Source organism: Manihot esculenta, chromosome 6 (genome assembly GCF_001659605.2).
Source record: "Manihot esculenta cultivar AM560-2 chromosome 6, M.esculenta_v8, whole genome shotgun sequence".
NCBI lineage: Eukaryota > Viridiplantae > Streptophyta > Magnoliopsida > Malpighiales > Euphorbiaceae > Manihot > Manihot esculenta.
Window position 1 is genome coordinate 5778239 of NC_035166.2, and position 10846 is coordinate 5789084.

Consider the following 10846-nt stretch of genomic DNA (forward strand, 5'->3'; position numbering starts at 1 on the left):
TGATTATGATTATGTTCAGTGCATGCACAGGTTGAGTTTGGTGTATGAAAGAAAAGTTTTAAATTTTTATGTATATTCTTGATCATGTATGGGATTAAGCAGGTTTGCAGGATGTATGTTGGGCTTGCTATGGGTCCCGGCGGCCTTAAGCCGACCTGGATCCTAGCGCCGGTAGCGGTCCGATTTTTGGGTCGTTACAAGATCGGTGAGGGACGGCGGAGAGCTCACCTTGGCCGAAAATGGGGAGAAAAGCTCGCCCGTTTTCGGCTAAGGGACCCCTTTATAGGTGGCTGGCCAGGCCACATTCGGGAGCCGAACGTGCCTCTGCATGCATGCCATGTTCGGCGGCCGAACCTGGACTTCCCTCACTTATGCTTTCGGGGGCCTAAGGCACACTCGAAGCGCATGCATGTTCGGCGGCCGAACTTGAGGTTCGGCGGCCGAACCTGAGTTTTCCTCCAAGGCTATTTTCATGCAAAAACTCATTTCTTACTTGATTAAAACCATAAAACTCATTAAAACATTTTATGAAAACATGGTTTTACCCTTCTAGAAGTCTCCGACACCCGAGATTCCATCGGACGGTAGGAATTCCGATACCGGAGTCTAGCCGGGTATTACAAGTAAGGACCTAGGGCAACACTTTCAACTATAAAAAGACACATAAGGAGCCTCTCCATGCTTTTTCTACTCTCTCTTGGACACACCTACGGGATTGCAAGTGGCATCATCTCTTCTTCTTCCTTTCTTCATTGTCTTGTTTTTGTTTCAGCCATGAGTGGCTGAAACCTTTTTTCTAGTTGAAGATTGATTGAAACTTAAGTTGTTTTATGGATTGTGAGATCTGAACATACATTGTTTGTCTTTGGTTTATTTAGTATTCATACAATTTCATGCTTGATTCCATTACTGCTTTGTTATTTTGATCAATGTGGCCACTTGATTTTTGATTGCAAGGTAATATATTGATAGTTTGGATAATTTTGAGTCCGTAATTTCTTGGATTGTTCAAACATAAGAACACTTGATGTAAAAACTAAGGAAATTGTATGATCTAGCAACATCTCATGCATTTGAGTAGCTAGGATTGGCTCTCTCTATCTCCTAATGCAATTGACAGTTGTTTTGATGCCTAAGGTCCAAGGACGTTCCTTGGCAACTTGTTAATTAGTAATTAATTAGAGGACGTTCCCTAATCGGTTTATGATTAAGGAGAGACATGGTGGTGAGAAGCATTTTCCATCTCCATAACTAATCTATTGAATCAATCAAAATACATAAGTTTCAATGATCAATCCTAACAACTGAAGTGAATCCAATTCTTCAACTAGAGCTTTTCATTATTGAATTCCCTTTATTTTAATTATTCGCTTTACTTTTACTGCTTTCAGAATTAGATCAATTAAATCAATCTCAAAACTCCCCATTTTACTTTCAGTTTATTCGCTTTTAGTTTACTTCTCTTTCAGTTATTTGCTTTCAGTTAATTCTTTTGGTCTTGTTAAGAAAGATAGATAAGTTTTCAATTCTCTGTGGATTCGATCCTTTACCACTATCTGCAGTAGTAATATTGTTGATAACCGGAAAGGTTATTTTTGACCGACTTCGACAACCGCGAGCAATTGATGATATCCAGACCGCAAATCAATCTTAGAGAACACCTTAGCATCTTGGAGCTGATAAAAAAGATCATCAATGCGGGATAAAGGATACTTATTTCGCACTGTGACTCGATTTAATTATCTGTAGTCAATACATAGCCTTAAGGAACCATCCTTCTTCTTCACAAATAACTCAGGGGCTCCTCAAGGTGAAACACTAGGTCTTACGAAACCTTTATCAAGTAGCTCTTGCAATTGTGCTTTTAACTCCTTCAATTCTGCTGAAGCAATTCTGTATGGTGCCATAGAAATAGGAGTTGTACCTAGATTTAAATCAATAGAGAATTGACTCCTCTATCTAGAGGCAACCAGGGAAGCTCTTCAGGGAATACATCAGGAAACTCGCTTACTACTGGTATATCTTCCAATTTAGGTTCTTCTAGGCTACTGTCCATCACATAGGCTAGGTACGCTTGACAACCCATTTGAAGCATCTTCCTAGTGGTTGTAATACCCGGCTAGAATCCGGTATCGGAATTCCTACCGTCCGGTGGAATCTCGGGTGTCAGAGACCTCTAGAAGGGTAAAAACCATGTTTTCATAAAATGTTTTAATGAGTTTTATGGTTTTAATCAAGTAAGAAATGAGTTTTTGCATGGAATTGGTTTTGGAGGAAGACCCAGGTTCGGCCGCCGAACATGCATGCGCTTCGGGTGTGCCTTAGGCCCCCGAAAGCATAAGTGAGGGAAGTCCAGGTTCGGCCACCGAACCTTATGTTCGGCCGCCGAACATGGCATGCATGCGGAGGCACGTTCGGCTCCCGAATGTGGCCTGGCCAGCCACCTATAAAGGGGTCCCTTAGCCGAAAACGGGCGAGCTTTTTCTCCCCATTTCGGCCAAGGTGAGCTCTCCGCCGTCCCTCACCGATCTTGAGTTTCTTCCTTCAAATCCTTCACGATTTTCACAAGTTTTCACTTTGTTTTGAAGATTTTCGAGTTTAAAGCAAGTTTTGGAGCTTTGAGGTTCAAGGAGCTCAATCTCTCCCATCTTCGAGCTAGGGTCGTTTTCCTCTCGATCTTCAAGAGGTAAGGACCGATCTTGAGCTCACTATATGTTTTAAACAAGTTTTAAGTTGATCTATGGGGTAGAAATGTATGTTTATGTTAGTTGAGCTTTGTTAGGTTTTATGTGTTTTATGGACAATGTATGATTGGTTGTGTGGGTTTGATGTGTTGTAGATGGGGTTTAGGATAGTTTGAAGCCCCTAGGAGCTGATGTATGTATCTATGCATGTTTTGAATGAGATGTATGCTTGATCTAAAAGGTTTGGGAGGCAACTATGCATGAGGAACCAAGTTTCTGCCCCTTGGCAGAAACCAGGTTCGGCAGCCGAAGGATTTTCGGCCGCCGAACCTGCCTGGGAGGCAAGCCTTTCGGCTGCCGAAGCCTGCTCCCGAAAGGAGACTTTCGTCTCTGTCTGGGAGTTTCGGCCGCCGAAAGTGCCGCCAAACATGCATGAGTTTCGTCTCTGTCTGGGAGTTTCGGCCGCCGAAGGTGCCGCCGAACCTGCCTGACTTTCGGCTCTGGAGGGACTTTCGGCCGCCGAACCTGTCGCCGAAAGTGCCCTGTCCAGCCCTCCTTTGCATGTTTTTCTATGGTTGTTTCATGATGTTTTAGGGGGTTTTTGGGGAGTAGTTTAGAGTTATGTTCATGTATGTTTGGTCCCTCATTTGAGTCCACCTGTGTAGGTTCGGACCCGAGGAACCGAGGACCCCAGCAGTGAGTCAGCTGCTCCAGTGTCTGGTCAGAGCTATCCAGAGGTGAGTGGAATAAATCATTACATTTTAAAGTAAATAATGGACATTGTAGCATGATTCACGCATCATTAATACCATGAGATATATTAGGTTGTTTGCATTAGAATTCACGAATATGTTGCATTGCATATTTTATTGTTGATGTGGATGAACGTTGAATGATCCATAGCCCTCGACCTATGATGTGACGATATGGTATGTACGGTACGGAATGTAAGACCAGTGGGACCCATTCTACGTTCTGGCACATTGGAAAGTTATGTTATGCTATGTAAGAGAAAGACCAGGACCCATTCTACATTCTGGCACTATGGGATTATGTAGAGGGCTACTGGTGATAAGTTCATCCTTGATGTGATATGTTTGTGATGTGATGCATTCCATAAGAGCATGAAATGTTAATATAATGTTTTTATTATTCTGCTCACTGGGCTTTATAGCTCACCCCTCTCCCTAATCCCCCAGGTTTGCAGGTACAGGGTAGACCAGGAGGTCAGTATGAGTAATGAAGTCATGTGTATTTAATAGATAGAATGTGGACATGACAAATTGTAAAATGATGTAAAGTTATATAATGTAATGATATTAAGGATTAGAGATTGTGCTTGACCCTATGTGTTTGGTATCCCTTTTAATACATGATCTTAGATGTTTATGATGTTTATGTAAACCAACTCAACACAGGTTATGTTTCCATTTGGGGTATTGATGAGATCCCAAAGAGGGGTCAATGGTTATAATTATGACTATGTATAGTGCATGCACAGGTTGAGTTTGGTGTATGGATGAAAGGAAAAGTTTTAATTTTTATGTATGTTGTCGATCATGTATGGGATTAAACAGGTTAACAGGATGCATGTTAGGCTTGCTACGGGTCCCGGCGGCCTTAAGCCGACCTGGATCCTAGCGCCGGTAGCGGTCCGATTCTCGAGTCGTTACAGAATGGTATCAGAGCCCTAGGTTCATATGGTCGAACCTAGAGTGTCGGGCTCATAGATGTTATAGAAGGTCAAGCACAGTAGGAAAGGTCATGTCCACTAGGATAGGATGTGGAGTCCTGTCTTATTTGATGATGTGAAATGCCATGATTTTATACATGTGCATTAATGCTATGATATGAATGATATGTATGTGATGCAGGTTCATGTGTTTCCACATGAACCATATGATGCTGATATTTTAGTGTTGTGTACTGTTTTTCAGAAAACAGGATGAGGGGAACTCGTCAATCTGCACAATTGACTGGAGTGCCACCTGAGGATGAGGGCACGAGCGCCCATCTTCCTGCATTGCCTAGGGCAATGTCATGTAGATCAAGCAGAGAAAGAGTGTCAAGGGACCCTAGAAGGTCTTTTGATGCTAGTAGAAGGGGGACAGATAGAGGAGGAAGTTCTTCAGATGTGAGGGAGGTTATGGAAGAGGACTAGAGGAGGGATGGGAATCTGGATGTCAGCATGACGAAAGAAGGGACAGGGGAGTCTCAGGGAGGCGCTCAGGCCTCGGGGTATGGTTTTTCACCCCATTATCCACCCTTCCCACAGGGTTCAGGGTATTCGATGGGAGGCACATCGGATTTCTCCAGCTTTAACCCCTACCCTACATACATGCCTTATCCACCTTTCTATCCACCTCACCCCCAGTACCCAGCTTATCCACCCTCACCCTTTTATCCTCACCCGGCAAACCCCACCTCGGGGAATGCTGCACCCCCACCTCCACCACCTACAGAACCAGTAGCCCCAGTTACTCAACCTTCTAGACCTAGCTCAGCCAGTGGGAGCAAAGTGAAGATGACAGATTACCTTAAGCTGGATGCTCCCAAATACAAGTCGGGGGATGACCCCTTTGAGTACCTGAGGGTAGTGAAGACGATAACTGATGAACTAGGGGCAGATGACAGCAGGGCCATTCAGATGGCAGGGTTCACTTTAAAGTGCAAAAAGGCACGGGAATGGTTCAAGTGTTATGTGGACCCAAGACTAGACGGCATGACTTGGGAGGAATTTGCAAATAAGTTTGCTGGATGGGCTTTTCCAGACAGTTCCAGAGAACTGAAGATGATTGAGTTTGAACAGCTGAGGCAGACAGAGCACATGAGTGTAGAGGAGTACACGGATAAATTCTTATAGCTATTGCCTTTTTCAGGGCAAGCTCTAGATACAGATTCGAAGAAAGCCAGGAGATATGTTGTGAAACTGCATTCTAGGTACTCCTCTTTGATTCAGTCAGTTGAGAGGGAAAGTTTCCACACTGTGGTGGATATGGCTCGAGGGATGGAGGCGAGTGCTATAGTTGAGGGGTCAGTGAAGCAGTCAGTGACCCAGTCTTCAGGGGTTAAGACCCCAGGCAGAGGAGGGCCAGGTCCCTCTTCTCAGAGCTTAGGTAGCAAGAGGTGGAGTAACACCACCAAGAAGCCGAAGAAGAACAAGTTCTGGAGTAAGTTGAAATCCGGTCTGGGATTAGGCGGTGGCTCGAGCTCAGGCTCAGATGGTACAGAATGCCTAAGGTGTGGGAGGCTACACAAGGGAGTGTGTCAGGCTGGGACTAATTCATGTTTCAGATGTGGACAGGAGGGACACATGGCTCGGGAGTGTCCTAGAGCACCTTTTATGGGCCAACCCCAGCAGACAGCTTCGGGTAGTGTGGCACAGCCAGCAGCTCCAGCCACAACTTAGGGCAGTGGCAGAGGTAGAGGGAGAGGGGCAGTCTCTTCTTCTGGTTCCCGAGGTGAAGGTCCGTCAGCTCCAGCCAGGATCTTCACCATGACGCAGCAGGAGGCGAACGCATCCAACACCGTGGTGTCAGGTAATCTCACTATAGGGTGTTCTGATGTGTATGCATTAATGGACCCGGGTGCATCTCATTCTTTTATTGCTCCGAGAGCCGCTGAGAGGTTGGGTCTGATGGTCTCTGGGTTAGAGTGTCCCCTATGGGTCAATGGACCCAAGTGTGACCCGTCAGTGGCAGAGTCAGTCTGCCAGTTCAGTCCAGTTTTTGTTGAGGGAAGATGCCTCTCCGCCAACCTTGTGGTTCTAGATTTGACAGACTTTGACGTCATTCTAGGGATGGATTGGCTATCTACCCATGGTGCTACCTTGGACTGTAGAGACAAGGTAGTCAGGTTCAGAGATCAGAACGGGTCAGAGGTCGTCTTCAGAGGAGACAAGAGGGGTACACCTAGAGGTCTGATATCAGCTCTTCAGGCTCGTAGGTTGCTTAGGAAGGGATGTCAGGGATATTTGGCTCATGTGAGAGAGCTAGATAGTCAGGTCAGGGAGCCAGCCTCGGTGCCAGTTGTCAGAGAATTTCAGGATGTTTTCCCAGAGGAGTTTCCAGGTCTACCACCTGCCAGGGAAATAGAGTTTGAAATCAAATTGATGCCTGGAACTAGACCGATCTCTATTCCTCCCTACAGGATGGCTCTAGCTGAGTTGAAGGAATGGAAGGATCAGTTGCAAGAGCTGGTAGAAAAGGGTTTCATCCGACAGATTACCTCACCTTGGGGTGCTCCAGTCTTATTTGTGAGGAAGAAGGATGGATCCCTTAGACTTTGTATCGATTACAGGCAGTTGAACAAAGTCACTACCAAGAACAGGTACCCTCTGCCAAGGATCGATGATCTATTCGACCAGCTAGCAGGAGCGGGTTGTTTTTCCAAAATAGATCTGAGGTCCGGGTACCATCAGCTAAGGATAAGAGAGAAAGATGTGCCAAAGACAGCTTTCAGAACCAGATATGGGCATTTTGAGTTCCTTGTAATGCCGTTCGGGTTAACCAATGCCCCTGCAGCATTCATGGATCTCATGAACAGAGTGTTTAGCCAATACCTGGATCACTTTGTTATTGTCTTCATAGATGATATCTTAGTGTATTCCAGGAATGCAGAGGAGCATGCCCATCATCTGAGGTTGGTTCTGCAGACCTTGAGGGAACATGGCTTGTACGCCAAGTTCTCTAAGTGTGAGTTCTGGCTGAGGAGCATTTCATTCTTGGGGCATGTAGTGTCAGAGAACGGGATAGAGGTGGACCCCAAGAAGATAGAAGCTGTGGCTAACTGGCCTAGACCCACTTCAGTGACAGAGATTAGAAATTTCTTGGGTTTGGCAGGTTACTACAGGAGGTTCGTTCAGGAGTTCTCAAAAATTGCTGCTCCTCTGACCAGACTAACCAGGAAGAATCAGAAGTTTGTGTGGACTGACCAGTGCGAAGAGAGTTTTGAAGAGCTTAAGAAGAGGTTAACGTCAGCACCAGTGTTAGCTTTGCCAGCTAGCAATGAGGATTTCACAGTTTTCTGTGATGCGTCCCGTGTGGGACTGGGTTGTGTGTTAATGCAGAATGAAAGGGTGATCGCTTATGCTTCTAGACAGCTGAAGAAGCATGAGTTGAATTACCCCACACATGACCTGGAAATGGCAGCAGTAATCTTTGCACTCAAGATGTGGAGGCACTACCTTTACGGGGTTAAATGTGAGATCTTCACGGATCATAAGAGCTTGCAGTACATCTTGAGTCAGAGGGATCTGAATCTGAGGCAGAGAAGGTGGGTAGAACTGCTTAGTGACTATGATTGCAAAATACAGTACCATCTGGGTAAGGCGAATGTTGTGGCAGACGCTTTGAGCCGGAAATCACTTGGCAGTTTGTCCCATATTTCAGCAGAGAGGAGGCCAGTAGTAAGGGAGTTCTTCGAGCTCATGAATGAAGGTCTACAGTTGGAGTTGTCTGGTACAGGTGCTTTGATTGCTCAGATGAGAGTGGCACCCGTGTTTCTGGAGCAGGTGGCTCAGAAACAGCATGAGGACCCAGAGTTAGTGAAGATTGCCAGGACTGTTCAGTCAAGCAAAGCTAGTGAGTTCAGATTCAACAGTAAGGGGATCCTCCGCTATGGGAGCCGATTGTGTGTACCAGATGACATAGGGCTAAAAGGAGACATTATGAGAAAGGCTCATAATGCAAGATACAGCGTTCACCCCGAAGCCACCAAGTTGTATTAAGACCTGAAGAAGGTTTATTGGTGGCCAGCTATGAAGAGAGAAGTGGCACAGTTTGTGTCAGCCTGCGAAGTTTGTCAGAGGGTGAAGCTAGAACATCAGAAGCCGGCTGGAATGCTTAACCCGCTACCTATTCCAGAGTGGAAATGGGAGAATATAGCTATGGACTTCGTAGTGGGGTTACCAGCGACATCCAACAGATTGGACTCCATATGGGTGATTGTGGACAGACTCACTAAATCTGCTCACTTCATCCTAATTAGGAGTGGCTATTCTGTGGACAAGTTGGCGCAGGTGTATGTTGATGAGATCTTCAGACTGCATGGGGTTCCTGTTTCAATAGTGTCCGATAGAGGGCCCCAGTTCACCTCCAGGTTTTGGCGGAGTCTGCAGAATGGCATGGGTACCAGGTTGGATTTCAGTACTGCCTTCCACCCCCAGACTGACGGACAGTCAGAAAGGACCATCCAGACTATCGAGGATATGCTTAGAATGTGTGTGCTAGATTTTGGCGGTTCTTGGAGGCAGCATCTACCCTTGGTGGAGTTTGCCTACAATAACAGCTATCATGCTAGCATAGGGATGGCTCCTTATGAAGCTTTGTATGGAAGGAAGTGCAGGTCACCTGTTTGCTGGGAGGAAGTTGGAGAGAAGGCCTTGGCAGGGCCTGAGCTAGTAGAGATCACCAGCAGGGTGGTACCCATAATCAGATAAAGGATCAAGACTGCTGCAAGCAGACCGAAGAGTTATGCAGACATCCGCAGAAGACAAGTAGAGTTTCAGGAGGGGGATCTGGTATTGCTCAAGGTGTCTCCAATGAAAGGAGTGGTTCGTTTTGGGAAGAAAGGTAAACTAGCCCCACGATACATCGGACCCTTTGAAATCTTGCAAAAGATTGGGAATGTGTCGTACAAGCTGGATTTACATGCTTCAATGGAAAGAATCCATCCGGTTTTCCATGTTTCTATGTTGAGGAAATTTGTGTCAGATCCGGGCAAGGTTCTCAGTGAACCTGATGTGAAGATCCAAGAAGATCTCACCTATGTTGAGCAGCCAATACGGATCATAGACACCCAGATCAGGAAACTGAGGAACAAGGAAATCCCGATGGTGAAAGTCCTGTGGAACCACCACAATATGGAAGAATGCACTTGGGAGACACGGGAGTCCATGCTCCAGCAATACCCTTATCTTTTCTGAGGTTAGCTCCTTGTGAGTTTTATGTGCTTTGTATTTATGATATGTGTATGCCATGCTATGTGTTGTTTGGTGAACATTCGGGGACGAATGTTCTTAAGGGGGGGAGAATGTAATACCCGGCTAGACTCCGGTATCGGAATTCCTACCATCCGGTGGAATCTCGGGTGTCGGAGACCTTTAGAAGGGTAAAAACCATGTTTTCATAAAACGTTTTAATGAGTTTTATGGTTTTAATCAAGTAAGAAATGAGTTTTTGCATGGAATTGGTTTTGGAGGAAGACCCAGGTTTGGCCGCCGAACCTCAAGTTCGGCCGCCGAACATGCATGCGCTTCGGGTGTGCCTTAGGCCCCCAAAAGCATGAGTGAGGGAAGTCCAGGTTCAGCCGCCGAACCTTATGTTCGGCCGCCGAACATGGCATGCATGCGGAGGCACGTTCGGCTCCCGAATGTGGCCTAGCCAGCCACCTATAAAGGGGTCCCTTAGCCGAAAACGGGCGAGCTTTTTCTCCCCATTTCGGCCAAGGTGAGCTCTCCGCCGTCCCTCACCGATCTTGAGTTTCTTCCTTCAAATCCTTCACGATTTTCACAAGTTTTCACTTTGTTTTGAAGATTTTCGAGTTTAAAGCAAGTTTTGGAGCTTTGAGGTTCAAGGAGCTCAATCTCTCCCATCTTCGAGCTAGGGTCGTTTTCCTCTCGATCTTCAAGAGGTAAGGACCGATCTTGAGCTCACTATATGTTTTAAACAAGTTTTAAGTTGATCTATGGGGTAGAAATGTATGTTTATGTTAGTTGAGCTTTGTTAGGTTTTATGTGTTTTATGGACAAGGTATGATTGGTTGTGTGGGTTTGATGTGTTGTAGATGGGGTTTAGGACAGTTTGAAGCCCCTAGGAGCTGATGTATGTATCTATGCATGTTTTGAATGAGATGTATGCTTGATCTAAAAGGTTTGGGAGGCAACTATGCATGAGGAACCAAGTTTCTGCCCCTTGGCAGAAACCAAGTTCGGCAGCCGAAGGACTTTCGGCCGCCGAACCTGCTTGGGAGGCAAGCCTTTCGGCTGCCGAAGCCTGCCCTCGAAAGGAGACTTTCGTCTCTGTCTGGGAGTTTCGGCCGCCGAAAGTGCCGCCGAACATGCATCAGTTTCGTCTCTGTCTGGGAGTTTCGGCCGCCGAAGGTGCCGCCGAACCTGCCTGACTTTCGGCTCTAGAGGGACTTTCGGCCGCCGAACCTGCCAC